Genomic DNA, 15,038 nt, shown 5'->3' with positions numbered 1-15,038 from the left:
CAAGCAAGCTCCAGGATAATGAGAACCCCATCTAAAGTAAAAAACACAAAAAACACAGACACAAGCATGCGTCCCCACACATGTACACACATAGACAACATAAGTTCTGCTTGGCTCCATTTATATTAAGAGTTATGGAAAATGTGAACAAGTCTATGATAGGCCCTGGGGGCCAGTCAGTAGTTATTGAAGGGAAACACAAAAGGTTTAGAGGCTCTCTGAGCAGAGCTTTTGATCTGTGTCTGTCACAGCATATTTAAGGACCCTGGGGAGGCCCAGGAATCTGCGGCTACCACCACTTCTCCATTCTCTTGTGTGGCCTGAAGCAGCCACGAAGATGCTTCCTTCTGGCTCCTGAAATGGGCAGTGACCAAAAGCCACAAAGAGTCAACAGATCTGTAGTTAGCCAGTGAACCCCAGGTCCCTTCTCCCTGGAATCCATTTGGAGATAACATTTGACTGTAACTTTGGGAATGAGTTCGACACTATCAGGAATGTGCCAGGCAGCCTGGGTGTAGTGACCCTTCTCAGGGGAGGCAGCACAGAAACCCAAGAGATGACACCTAAGAATCTTTCCCTTTCGGAGAGGGTGGGGTGGTGGATACAGAAACGCGGAAAGCTGGATGGTGGGTTGAAGTTGTCAAAGCTCTCTTGGAGAATGAACTTACAAAGCTTCAAAATTGAGTATGAAAATGAGCCACACCTTCATGCTTTCTCAAGAGTGGGTGGTGTAGCTATCAGAATGAGTGGCTCAAGGCTGTGCTAGGAGACCAAGGAGGACCTGTGAGAAGACTTTGTATCTGGAGAGTAAAACTGTTAATTCATCACGTGTCACCGTCGTGTTTCAAGGAACCCAAAAAAACTGACAGGGGAGCCTCCAAAGAAGGAGGACTCGAGGCAGTTGAGTGCTCAGGGGACACCTGCAGGGTGGTGTGTGATATGCTGTGTGGCTGTGGGACCCGACTGGTGCCCCGGCTGCTTGCAGGTGGCATTTCTACTATGAGAATGGTCTTCTTTGTGTATAGGTTTTCTGCAGACTTAAAAATAAATAAGGGTGGGAATGGTGGCTCACTCTTGTAACCCCACCCCTTGGAAGGGTAATGTAGAAGGATCTCTGCCCACTGGTGTGAGGCCAGCTTGGGCTACAGGGTGAGACTGTCCCCTTCTCAAAAACTATTTTAAAAAAATACCAACAAATGCCTCCTCTGGGAGTGGGGTTCTCTCAGCCTCAATCCACACCCCAGGTTCATGTTTTTTAGAGTGAAATTTGGATTTTAAATGATCACAAAGGGAGACCTCCACAATTGGGACTTGGAGGGACGATGCCTTCCACTGTGTGATTTTCTGGAAGCACACACTGTTGGGTCACTGGCTTTTCCCTTGAGACTGCTTGATGACCTCTCGTTTAGGAAACTACTCTGCAGCTTACCCGTCTTTGCTCACAGAATTTTAAAAACACAATTACCCCTTAGTTTTAAATTGTCTTTGAAATTTAAGGAAACTTTTAAATCCAAATCAACAACCAACAACAAAACAAAATCGACAAACAAAACAAAACAAAACAAAACAACAACAACAAAAAACCACCGTGTGTTTTAGAGACCTCGCGTTCTCCGCACGGTTCGGAGCATAGTTTCCCCAAATGCTGCGCACTGTCTTTGTGCTCTTTTAGCTCCGTACCTGACGACCTACAAGGTAGTCGAGAAAACACAAAAATGGAAGCTTCAAATCCACTTGGCGATTTTGATGATGATTCTGTAAACATGTAGTGTGTTTGCAAATAGTCTTTATAAGATGTGATAAAACACTAATTAGGAATTGCTTGAAATAAATTTTTAAATTTTATTTTTATTTTATTTTTTTATTAATTAAATTTTCATTTACTTTACATTCTGACCACAGCTTCCTTTCCCCTTCCTCCCATTTCCTCCCCCCCACCTCCCCTCTGTCACCCTCCTCAATCCACCCCTTCTCCACCTCTGTTCAGAAAGTGACAGGCCTCTCTTGAGTGCCAACAAAGCATGACTTATCAAGTTGAGGTAGGACGAAGCTCCTCTTCTTATATTAAGGCTGGACAAACAACCCAACATTAGGAACAGGTTATGAAAAGCCAACCAGAGTGTTAGGGACAGGCCCCACTCCCACTGCCAGGAGTCCCACAAGTAGACCAAGCTACACAACTGTCACACATATGCAGAGGGCCTAGGCCTGTCCCATGCAGGCTAGTCATCGGTTCATAGTCTGGGAGTTCCCATGAGCAGGCCAGTTGCTTCTGTGGGTTCCCTGGTGATGATCCTGACTGCCCTGGCTTGTAACAATCCTTACTCCTCCTCTGCAACAGAATTCCCCAGACTCTGCCCAGTGCTTGGCCCTGGATCTCTAAATCTGTTTCCATTAGTTACTGGACAAAGACTCTCTGATGACAGTTGGGGTAGTTACCAGTCTGACTACAGGAGATGACCAGTCCAGGCTATAATTGCTGGGAGTCTTGACTGGGGTCATCCTTGTAGATTCATGATAGTTTCCCTTAGATTAGCTTTCTACCTGATTCTGAAATGCCCCCTATCTAGATGTCTCTTTCATTATTCTCCCCCTTCATCTACCCTTCAACCTGATCCCTCATGTTCCTGTCCCCACCTGCCCCCAGTCTACGCAGGAGATCTTTTCTATTTCCCCTTAACAGGGAAATCCGTGCATTCCCGCTTTGGGCTCTCCTTGCTGTTCAATCCCTCTAGGACTGTGGATTAGAGTCTGGTTATCCTTTATTTTTATTTTACAGCTAATATCCACTTATGAGTGAGTCCATATCAAATTTGTCTTTCTGTGTCTGGGTTACCTCACTCAGGATGATTTTTTTCATTTGCTTTCAAACTTACTGATGTCATTGCTTTTAAAAGCTGAGTAGTACTCCATTGTGTAGGTGTACCATATTTTCTTTATTCATTCTTTGGTTGAGAGGCATCTAGGTTGTTTCCAGGTTCTGGCTATTACAAATAAAGCTGCTATGAATATAGTTGAACAAGTGTCCTTGTGATAGGATTGGGTATATGCCCGAGAGTGGTATAGCTGGGTCTTGAGGTAGATTTATTCCCAGTTTTCTGAGAGACTGCCATACTGATTTCCAAAGTGGCTGTAAAAGTTTGCACTCCCACCAACAGTGGAGGAGTGTTCCCCTCACTCCACATCCTTGCCAGTATGAGCTGTCATTAGTGTTTTTTATTTTAGCCAGTCTGATTAGTATAAGACAGAATCTCAGAGTTGTTTTGATTTGCATTTCCCTGATGGCTAAGGATGTTGACTATCTTGGTCACTGGAGATTCTTTTGTTGAGAATTCTCTGTAGAGATATATGCCCCATTTTTAAATTGGATTATTTGGTATTTTGATGACTAGTTTCTTTTTTTATTTAAAGATTTATTTATTTATTATGTATACAACATTCTGCCTGCATGTATGCCCACACACCAGAAGAGGGCACCATATCTCATTACAGATTGTTGTGAGCCACCATATGGTTGCTGGGAATTGAACTCATGACCTCTGGAAGAGCAGAGGTTGCTCTTAACCACTGAGCCATCTCTCCAGCCCTGATGTCTAGTTTCTTGAGTTCTTTTTATATTTTGGAGATCAGCCCTCTGTCAGATGTGGGGTTGGTGAAGAACTTTTCCCATTCTGTAGGCCGCCATTTTGTCTTATTTACAGTGTCCTTTGCCTTACAGAAGCTTTTCAGTTTCATGAGGTCTCATTTGGTAATTTTCCGTCTCAGTGTCTGTAATACTGGTGTTATATTAAGGAGGCTGTTTTCTGTGCCAGTGCCTTCAGGGCTGTTTCTCACTTTCTCTTCTATCAGGTTCAGTGGAACTGGATTTCTGTTGAGGCTTTTGATCCGCTTGAACTTGAGTTTCATGCAGGGCGAGAGATATGGATCTTTTTGCAGGTGTGGCCTATGTGCACTCATCCATATGTACACACATGAATAAATATGAAGGAAAAGAACTGGTGGCACAGGCCTATAATCTCAGTTACTTGAGAGGCTGAGACAAGAAGATCTCAAGTTCAAGACCAATATCCATCTGTCCCCCCCAAAATGAAAGAAAGATTAGGGGTGTGGGTCAGTGGTCGAGAGATTACCTAATGTGTGCAAAACCCTGGGCTCACTCTCTAGCACAGGAAAGAGAATATTTGCAAAGCTCTTTAGGCATCCCCTGGAGGTTAATTTTAGTAAAACAAATGTATTTGAATTGTCGTCATTGCTCAAACATTACTGTTGCAAAACAAGTAGATGTAAATTAGCCGAATTTGGTCACTGATATCTTTACATGAGTCTCTTCTGAAACATTGTCAAGATATTAGAGTTTTGTTGTTTTTTAAGAAAGTTCATGGGGGCATGGGGGGGGCACATGCCTTTAATGCCACCACCTGGGAGGCCAAAGCTGGCAGAGTTCTTTGAGTTTGAAGCCAGCTTGGTTTACGTGGTGAGTTCCAGGACAGTCAAAGGTACATAGTGAGACCCTGTCTTGAACCACCCCTCCACAACCCTAGAAAAAAGATAAAGAAAATTCACCATTCTGGAGGTGTAACTCAGTTGGTAGAGAACTTGCCTAACATGTAGGGTTTGATCCCTAGCAAGGTACAAACCAAGCATGGTGGAAGACACCCATAGTCCTAACACTTGGAAGGTGGAAGCAGAAATAGAAAAGGACGTTCAAGGTCATCCTCAGCTCCATAGGGAGTTTGAGACCCAAGACACGTGAAACTTTGTAAACGATAGCAACGACAGCAACCAAAATAAAAACAAATTAAAAAAAACTTAAAAGGGGACTGGAGAAACGGGTCAGAGGTTAAGAGCACTGGCCCTCTTCCGGAGGTCCTGAGTTCAATGCCCAGCAACCACTTGGTGGCTCACAACCATCTGTAATGAGATCTGGTGCCCTCTTCAGGCCTGCAGGTGTACATGCAGGCAGAACGCTGTGTGCAGAATAAAAATAAATTCTTTTAAAATTTTTAAAAGAGAGACAGAAAGGAAAACATGTGACATGATCATTGCATATTAATTTATACATTAAATATACCTTATTTTAATGGGACAAAGAATTTTATACATATTTATACATTTTGATTTAGATGTCGCCATCCCAAAATTGCTTAGATTGCATTAGATTACATACATATTTTGAGAATCTAGTGCTAAAAATTGTAGAGACTAAAAGGTTGACTTCTTTTTTAAAGGTGGGAGGTGGGTAGGATGGGAACGCTTCTGTAAATGTCATTATTCCTTTGACTAATACCAAGAAAATGTGTATTTGACCTTTACTAAGTATGACTTATACCATTTGATATTCACTTGTTGGAAGTGACTTTTTGTTGAGACAAAACTTACTGAAGAAAACCCACAACAAACCCGTATTTTAAAACAGCTCATGGGAGCTGGGTTTTGCACAGCCATATCTCCTCTCGAGAAGCCTTACAGACATGCGTGAGATGTGCCCGCACTTGCCGCATTCCTGGGATGTGGAGTAAAGCTGGAATGGCTCCTAGAGCCTGTGCAGCCCGGTGGCTTCCAGCAGGCGAACTGTTCCCACAGGGCTAGGCAGCCATTCTGATGAGAGACCGTGTAGAGCCGAACCTCTGATCAGAAGCCGGGATCTGGGGTGAGCACACGAAGGTTTGTGCACTTATTTTTCAGGGACAGAAAGTTTCTGGTCGACTCTGGACTTTGTTAAGTGTCCCTGCGAGAAACATGAAAGTAACCTTGAAGAGAGCGAAAGGACAATATGCCTGTCAGGCCAGGAAGCCGCTGGATGAGCTCGAACAAAGGCGGCATTATAAAGCCGTGGGCAGGGAAGGCGAGCGTTGGGGCGGGTGGCGGCCCAGACCTGCCAGCACTTGCAATTGTTACATCAGGCAGACGGAGTGGGAAATGCCCATCCCTGCCAGGGTGGGGCACCTTTCTCTTTTCTCTGTTTCCAAGGGTGTTTTATCTGCTCTTTATTTTCCTGGTTATATAAAGGCCTCGGGTGACAACTTAATATTTCAAACTTGATCGCTGACTAGCCCCAACCTGGGAGCGTGGTGCCTGAAGTTCTGGAGGCCTGTCTTCCTCAGGCTGTGGCTCCAGGGCTTCTGTGCGTTTTGGGCTGTGAAGGAGGTGAAGTTTAATGCTGCAGATAGATGTACTGTGCTCCGGGCTAGGCAAGTGTCCATGGTTCAGGGACAGTCTGCTGGTGTGCGACTGAGCCTTCTGTCCTGCTCTGAGGCCTGTGGGTAGAAGGCAGCTTCTGATGGCTGCTCAGCACCCGCCCTGCTCTTGGAGGACTGGCCTAGCACACGTCGCTACAGCCCCGCTTGTTCACAGGCAGATGAGCAAGCTCATAGTCCCTCCTCAGGCTTCTCATGGACGGCCTGACCTTGATGGTGCCTTGTGGGACCCTGGCCGGCCATCCCACAGCTCTGGAAGCCTTACCGGGACCATGCTTCTCCACAGACATCTGCATTTGTAGGCCCCAGATGGATGGATAGAGTAAAGAAGAGTGGGCAGAGGTTGGCCAGCCAGGGTAGGACAGGAGGTGTCAGGCCGCCCACTAGAGAAGTTTCTGAGGTAGCAGAGCCTCTCAGCCTCCATGTGTCTCAGTGTCTGACACAGCAGGGTGTCCTGACGGTCCCCCATCTCCTGGAGTGAAAGGACCAGTGTGACTCAGGGAGCTCCTCAATCCTATGTCTGTCTAGGGCCTCATTGGAGTGTCAATTAACAGCTAGTTTCTACTTTTTTTTTTTTTTTGAGTCAGGGTCTCTCTCCCCTTATAGCCCTGACTGTCCTGGAACTCACTATGTAGACCAGGCTGACTTTGAACTTACAGAGATCTGCCCGTCTCTGCATCTGGAGTTCTGGAATTAAAGGCGTGCGTCATGTCCAGCCAGGGCCTAGTTTTCATGGACCTCTCCTCAGGAGGATGGGGCTGCTTGTTCCTGTAGTTTCTTAGAATGGAAGCTTTACAGCATGGAAGGCATCTGCAAGATGGGACTTGAACATTCCTCAAGCCAACCGCTTAGATCTCTGAGGTACAAAGACAACCGCTCATCTTCAGGCGCGCTTGGAAGCCAACCTGAATCTACAAACTGACAGACAGGAAGAGAACGAATCATTTATCCTTCTTTTGTTTTCTTCTTTCTCTCTGAGAAGGTATTTAGTGCACACGAGCTGGCCTCGAACTCACCGTGTAGCCCAGGCTGGCCTTGAACTTGATCCCCCTGTGGTGGCAGCTTTCCAGATGCTGGGATTATAGGCATGTGCTGCCATGCCTGGTTCATTCTCCATTTTCCCTTCACGAACTGGGTCTCTAGGTAGTCAAATGCTCTGACAGGGATATTCCTCTCTGGGAGAAGGGGACAGATTGGGAATATCAGTCATATATTGCAGACACAATGGATGGTCCCTGCCCTTATAGGAACGCTGCCCGCTGAATTCACCAGCCCTGATTCTCACACATTCCAAAGGCTGTCAGGGAAAGTCTGAACCCTGTCCCACCACGACAAAAGTCAGTAGGATGTCCAGGAGAATGGAACACCATCAAGAGTAGGTATTTGCTGTAGGGATGGTGATGGGATCACCATTTAAAGGGCTGTGAGCCAGACATCGTCAAAGAATAATGATGGGCAGGAGTCATTAAAGACCCTAGGCCCTTCTTCCCCTCTCTGGGCTCCTCTTCCAGACTTGGACAGAAGACAATGGGATGTAGGACAGTGAGGGACAGTGGATGACCAGGGCTGCTGTCTGTGCCCCTGGCTTCACTCTCCCTTTCCCCCAGCTGAGGCACTGCCTGACCCTTCTTGAGGACAGGACTTTGTGGGGCAGATCAGGAACTATGTTAGGAGCCCTTCAAATTTCACCGCGATCTTACTTTCGTCTGTCTTGGAGGCCAGCTCAGAGCCGTTCCAGCAAGGAGTGCTGGGCTGCAGAGCCACTTCTAAGAGGCGCTGTCGTTTCACTTAGTTCCTAAGTTCATGTGTGTATTTTAACAAAGCAGCAATGGGCTGTTTTGAGATTCTTCCAGCAGATGGCAGCAAAGGGTCTTGTTCCAACAAAATCAGCGCTTACTCCTGTTGCAACAGAAGAAAGAGGGTATTGTGTGGGATCTGAGAGCAGCCACCTCAGCCTCTACCAGACCAAAGGCCTGGGCAGCCTAACATCATCTCAAACAACCCGTGCCCTTGACACTTGAGCACGCAGCTGACCAGGGCCTCTGAAGAGACATCACTGTCTGGGGACAGCAAACAGAAACTTACCTGCCTCAGATACAGATTCACAATCTCCAAAACTGTGGCCAGGAACACAAAAGAGGAAACTCACTGAATATGAGTTCTTTGAATTGAAGATTTTTCTTTTTTAAGACAGGATATCACTATGGAGGCCAGACGGGCCTTAACTCACCTGCCTCTGCCTCCCTAGTGCTGGAATCAAAGGCGTGCGCCACGGCGCCCCACTGCCACAGAGACACCCTTTTTTAAGATGATTTTTTATATTTATTTTTATTTTGTGTGTGTGTGAGTGTTTTGCCTGAATGTACGTCTGTGCATCCATGTGCCTCTGGCACCTATGGCGACCGGAGGAGGGTTGTCGAGTCTTGTAACAGTTACGGTGAGTGAGCCTCTATCTGGATGCTGGGGGTCATGAACCTCTGTGTGGATGCTGGGGATCAAGCCCAGGTCCTTTGGGGGAGCAGTCAGTGCCCTTAATCACTGAGCCTTCTCTCCCACACTGAGGATTTTTTTTAAAAAAGTAGATCCTGGTTACTCTATAAAACATATAAAAGAAAGGATTATGTATTTTGTTTTGGTTCTAGTCTCTTTGGACACGCTGGGGGCGGGGACCAGATGGTGAGAGAAGATGAGTGAAAACCAAATCCTGGCAGCATCCGTGGGTGCCTCCGAGTCTCAGTCCATGAACCTGCAGGCCATCTTCACATGTCACAGCAAGACTGAACAGGAAGTGAGAGAACACCGGCGAGAGATGGCAGCCTGCAGTGTAGACCACACTCGAAGCAGGGTTGGTGCCTCGCTGCTCAACATTCTTCTCACGCCTGAATCCTAGTGTCAGAGCCACCCGAGGCCAGTGATTCTCAACTTTCCTAAAGCCACAACCCTTTCATATCGTTCCTCATGGTGTGGTGACCCCCAACCTTAAAATTATTTCGTTGCTACTTCGTGACTGTTTATTTTGTTGCTACTTCGTAACTGTAATTTTGTTACTGTTATGAATTGTTATGTAAATATCTGTGTTTTCTGGTGGTCTTAGGCGACCCCCGTGAGACCCCCGTGAAAGGGTTGTCCGACCTCCAAAAGGGTCTCTCGCCCCCCCCCCATGTTGAGAACCACTGTCTTCTGCCGTCATCTATTGAGAATATTTCAGATGAGGGAATTCATGTGGCTTAGCTCAGGAAACCGCTTGAATGTGAACCGTAGAACTACCTGTGCTGCCTCTGAGTGCCTAGTCTCAGCCTCTGCCCTGCTCACCCAAGCACTCCTCGCTTGCCCTCTGGCTATGCAAAGCTGCCCTGTGCTATTCTGACAATGCGTTCATTGTTTTCGGAAGGAAATGGAGGGCTCTTCCCACGTGGTCTTATTAAAATTATTTTGTTGATCTGCGGAAATATAGAAATAAAATGTCCCTATGGAAATTGTGCTAAGGTGTGTACAGAGAGAGGCACATGTTGACTGACATTCCAAAGCAGGAGAACTCTCTTGAAGGGACTCTGGCTGGGGCCTGATAGTTGGAACTCAAAAGGCCACCCAAACAACCAAACTTGTGGTATAGAGAGAGTACTTTTCACTAGGCAGAAATATGGTAGAATTCAACAACATGGTACCGTGTCACGTAAGCAGAACAATTGTCCACACCACGTCTTATCCTTCCAGCTTAAGCACCCTTCACCAGACCGATAATTGACCCTTGACCTGGCATGAGGTGAGGGGACTGCTCAACAGTGCCCCTGCATTCCCAGGCCATGGCAGAGGGACCATTGCCTTGTTGTCTTGTGTTCCACTAGGCTGTGTAATCAGTACTAGCCAGTGAGGTACAAAGGAAGTAGCATTCAGTGCCAGACTATGCCATGGCTTAAGTTCTCCCACCCCATATTCGGTCAGGAAGAACCACGATGTTCTAGATGGTTGGCTAGGTCCTGGGGTAAAGATGGCAGAGCTGAGCCTCAGCCAACCCCTGCAGGCGGCATGAGTGAGAAGGTAACTCTTCAGTCTCCGGGATGCCAGGCGTGATGGTTAGGTCTGTCAACTTGACACAACATGGACTCACTGGGGAAGAGGCTCAATGAGGTTGTCGCTATCTGGTTGGCTTGTGAATGTGTCTATGCACAATTGTCTAGATTCATACTTGGTGTGGGAAGGCGCAGCCCACTGTGAGCGGCACTGTTCCTTAGGCAGGGGATCCTGAACTATACAAAGTAGAGTGGTATGAGTGCTAACAAGCACACCCGTGCTCATTTCTCTCTGCTTTCGACTATGAATATAAGGGGTCTACCTGCTTCCAGCTCCTCCATCTTGACTTGTCCAGGGTAATGGATTGTGACCTGGAACTATGAACTAAAAATAAACCTGCCCTCTCCTAAGATAATTTTTGTCAGAGTATTTTATAACCACGACAGAAAGGAAACGACAGTACTGGGGTTGTTGGCAAGTGTGGCGCAGCCAAGCCTGTGCCAATATGGTAGAGATCGGTGCCACACAACAGCCAACACCACCGATGACTTTGACACCAGGGTTCATTGTCAGGCGCCTGTCTTCAGCAGCTAGAGGGAGGGGATCCATGTTATGCAAAACAATTGGTAAGATAGCAAGGAAGCAGGCCGGATATCTCATGACCTTACGGCCCAGGAAGGAGGGCACAAAGAGAGTCTGTGTTTTTTGCTAGGCACTTGCAAGGAGAGCTGTGCTCAGCTTCAGCAAGTGCCAGCCGTGAGAAGCCTTCGGACAGCATAGTCTCATGGTTAAAATCCCTGCACCCTATTATCTTAAATATCGAGTTTGGGGCCTGGGGGGATGGCCCAAAAGATGGCAAAGCACTTGCTACATGAGCATTGTACCTTGCATTTGGACTCCCGGCACCTGTCTAAACACCAGGAAGGTGTATCCACTCACCTGTAATCCTAGTTGCCCTGGAGATAGACATGGGCATGCCCAAAACAAGTTGTCTAGATTGACTAGCCATTATCTGTGAGTTCTGGGGAGAGATGTAAGTGGATCAGGTATATAAGGTAGACAGTGAGGAGGATACCCGCCGTCAATGTCTGGCCTCCACACGTGCACATGTACCCACATATGTAGGAACACATATACACACATCCGTATGCACATTTGGGTACATGGTCTTACTATGTAATTACTTAGTGTTCTGGCCAGTTTTTAATGTCAACTTGACATAAGCTAGGATCATATGGGTAGAAGGACTCTTAAATGAGAAAAATGCCTCCATAGAATTGACTTGTGGGTAAGCCTGCAGGGCATTTTCTTGATTGATGATTGATGTGGGAGGGCCCAGCCCATTGTGGGTGGTGCCACCAACTGGCTGATGGTCCTGGGTGTTATAAGGATCAGGCTGAGCATGAGGGGTAAGCCTAAATAACACTCCTCCATGGCCTCTGTATCAGCTCCTGCCTCCAGATTTCCAGCCTACTTAAATTCCTGCCCTGATTTCCTTTGATGATGAACTGTGTTGTGAAAATGTAAGGGAAATAACACTTTCCCTTGTCCCTGTTCCCACCTTCCACCTCTTTGTGTCCTGACTGAAAATCACAGTGTCTTGAGCCTTCCAGGAAAGGGCAGCTGCAGGCTTCTTTTCTTTTTTTTTCCAGATTTGGGGCCAAGCCTGGGCCTTGAACATTCCTAGGCACTAACAAAATTATCCAAGCCATGGTCCAGGGCAGTGAAAGAATCAGCCCTGTCCCGAGTTGGGTTCTTAAACCTTGCTGCGAGCATACCTGGTAGGAGCTCTTTTCCTTGTGTTCTCATTACAAAGGTAGCTGCTGAGCTGTGTGAGAGCCTCTGCTATAGGCTTGGGCTCATCCCCTCGTGGTTGTTTAATGGCGCTCCCTTTGAGTCCCATTTTAGGTTGATTGGGGTCCCTCAGTTACGGGGATCCCCTGCTCCACCTTTTAGGAAAACTTGTAGTGTGGAATTGGCAGGAAAGATACTGAAAGATTCTGTATGAGGGAAAACAAAACAATGTAAGTGAACAGAGCCTCCCAAACCTGTGCTATACCTGTGCACACACCGTGTTCACAGTGGGTACCGCAGGAGGAGGACAGCGATGGGAAGGGTACCCGACAAAGCAACAGACAGAAAAGCCTCAAAACTGATAGACTGTGTTAATCCACACATCTGAGAACATCGACTCCAAATAGGATACATTCAAAGACCATTGCAACCAAGATAATCACCAGTAATACATCTTAATCACCTGGATGAAGACTAGCTTCTCTGTCTTGAAGGCAGCCAGCTGGAAGCAACTCCAATGCAGGGGAGCAGCTGTGAGGTGAGCAGCTGGTTTCCCATCAGATTGGCCAGAGAGGCAGCATGAGATAACATTCTCAAAATATGGAAAGGAAAAATAAAACAACAACAACAAAAAAAGCAGCCAAGAATTCTTGTCTCCAGCAAAAATTATCTTTCAAAAACCAAAGAAAAATTTCAGTGATTCTTAGACAACGAAAATGAAGAGCTGCTTGATGATATGCATGCTGTTTTCTGTCAGGTGGGTCATCTGAGAGGAGGGAGCATCAGGTGAGAAAAATGCCCCTACATCCGCGGTTCTCAGCCTTCCTAACGCTGCGACCTTTATTAGACTTCCCCATGCTGTGGTGACCCTCAACCGTAAAATTATTTCCATTGCTGCTCAAAACTGTAATTTTGCTACTGTTCTGAATCATAATGCAGATAGTAGTTTTTTTTTTGTTGTTGTTGTTGTTTTGTTTTTTTTTCTGACGGTCTTCTGTGACCCTTGTGAAAGGGTCATTTGACCCCTGAAGGGGTCTGGACCCCCAGGTTAAGAACCACTGCTTTGTGTGATTGGGCTGTAGGCAAGCCTGTAGGGCATTTTCTTAATTAGTGACTGATGGGGGGGGGCCCAGCCCATTGTGGGTGGTGTCATCCCTGGGCTGGCGGTTCTGGTTTCTATGAGAAAGCAGGCTGAGCAAGTCATGGGGAACAAGCCAGTAAGCAGCTCTCTTCCATGGTCTCGGCATCAGCTCCTGTCTCCAGGTTCCAGCCCTATTTGAGTTTCTGCCCTGTTTTCCTTTGATGAGGGATGTGTAAGCCAAACAAACCCTTTCCTCCCCAGCGTGGCTGTGTTGTGTTTCATCAGAGCAATGCTACCCTGATTAGGACAGGGTTTGTGTCTGACCTGTGAGAAATGTTACAAGGAATCTTTCAGGCTGAAGTGGAAGAATGTTAGAAAATAATTCAAATCCACTTGAAGCAATAGAGTTGTCTTTTATGTTGACTTACATACTTCCCAGTAAAGTATTTCAGTAAATATCTCTGGTAGGGCCGGAGATCTATGGCTAAGAGTACTTGCTGCTCTACTGGAAGACCTGAGTTTGGTTCCCGGCATCCCTGTCTGGTGTCCCACAACCACCTGTAACTCCAGCTCCAAGGAATCCAACATCTGCTTTTCACTCTTCTGGCCCCCGAAGGCACCTACGCACGTATGGCATTCACAGATGTGCCTGGGTGTGCACCCACCCACCCACACAAATGAAAAATAAATCTTAAAAAGACACCAAAAACGTGTGAGGCTTTTCTTTCTTATTATAACTCCCCCCTTTTCCTATTTGATTTAAGAAAACAGGTTGGACATGTGGCACACATCTTTAATCCCAGTACTGGGGAGGCAGAGGTAAGCAGAGCTTTGTGGGTCTGCATAGTGAGTTTCATCCAGGTCAGGTCAGCCTGAGTGATGTGGTGAGACCCTATCTTAGAAACAAAGCAAGAAAAAAAAAAAGCAAAGCAAGCAAACAAACAAGTAAATAAATAAAATAGTTCATTCTTTTTTGTTTGTTTTTGCTATTTAAAAATGCTAATTATCGCTGGGTGGTGGTAGAGGTAGTGGTGGCGGTGGCTGGCTGTGCTGGCAATAGCAGCAGTGGCAGCAGCACATGCCTTTCATCCCAGCACTCAGGAGGCAGAGGCAGATGGATCTCTGTGAGTTCGAGGCCAGCCTGGTCTACAGAGCGAGTTCCAGGACAGGCTCCAAAGCTACACAGAAAAACCCTCTCTCCAAAAACCAAAACCCCCAAACAAAACAAACAAACAAACAAACAAAAAATTGAACCAAACAAAGAAAGTTAGTTATTATTGTGGGGAGGTACACATGAATCATTCCATATGTGTGAGGTCAGAGGACAGCTTTGTGGAGCTGGGTCCTCACTTCTGCTTTTGTGTGGGTTCTGGTGATTGAACTCAGGCCCTCAGACTTGTGGCAAATGCTTGGTGTTCTAAAGTGTGCTCCCCTGCCTCCTAGGCTGGATGCAAACTGGAATGTAGGCCAAGATGATCTTGAACTTCTTTCTGCTTGTCATGCCCCTATCTCCTGAGTGCCGGGCTTACAGGAATGAGCCACCATGCCTGGCAGCTCTGACTCTTTATCTTCAGAATCATATCTTTGCATAATCATGATGTTCTTCCTAGTCGGGGTCAAGGTGTCTACTGCCTATTTCATTTAAAAGACAATTGCATAAGCAGTAATTATAAAGCTATGTTGGTGGCAATACAATGTGCGTAGGATTCGTGACAATAATAACACCAAAGAGGTGGAAACATCAGCCGCATACGAGTGAAATTTTGTATATGATTTAAGTGCAATTGTCTTAAATAATAATCTGAAGTAAATTGTTATCATTTAAGGTGCTAACTGTAAATCCCATGACAACTAATAAGAAAATAACTTGTAAAAACGGAAGGCTGGGATGTAGCTTGAAGTTAGAGCACTTACCTAGACTATGCAAAGCCCTGGGATCCATCCTCCAGCACCAC

General features: G+C 46.3%; 1 long non-coding RNA gene across 1 annotated transcript; it reads left to right on the top strand.

The window, feature by feature from the left end:
- The first annotated feature begins 5,388 nt into the window (after window positions 1-5,388).
- On the top strand, window positions 5,389-10,623 carry LOC148118941 (uncharacterized). Its single transcript, XR_015735618.1, has 2 exons — window positions 5,389-5,664; window positions 8,840-10,623. It is a non-coding gene; the product is annotated as an uncharacterized LOC148118941 (long non-coding RNA).
- The last annotated feature ends 4,415 nt before the right edge of the window (window positions 10,624-15,038 follow it).

The sequence above is a fragment of the Myodes glareolus genome, chromosome 19 (genome assembly GCF_982192425.1).
Source record: "Myodes glareolus chromosome 19, mMyoGla1.1, whole genome shotgun sequence".
In the NCBI taxonomy this organism is placed as follows: Eukaryota; Metazoa; Chordata; class Mammalia; order Rodentia; family Cricetidae; genus Myodes; species Myodes glareolus.
Note: the sequence above shows the minus strand (reverse complement) of the source record. Positions and strands in the feature narration are given on the sequence as shown.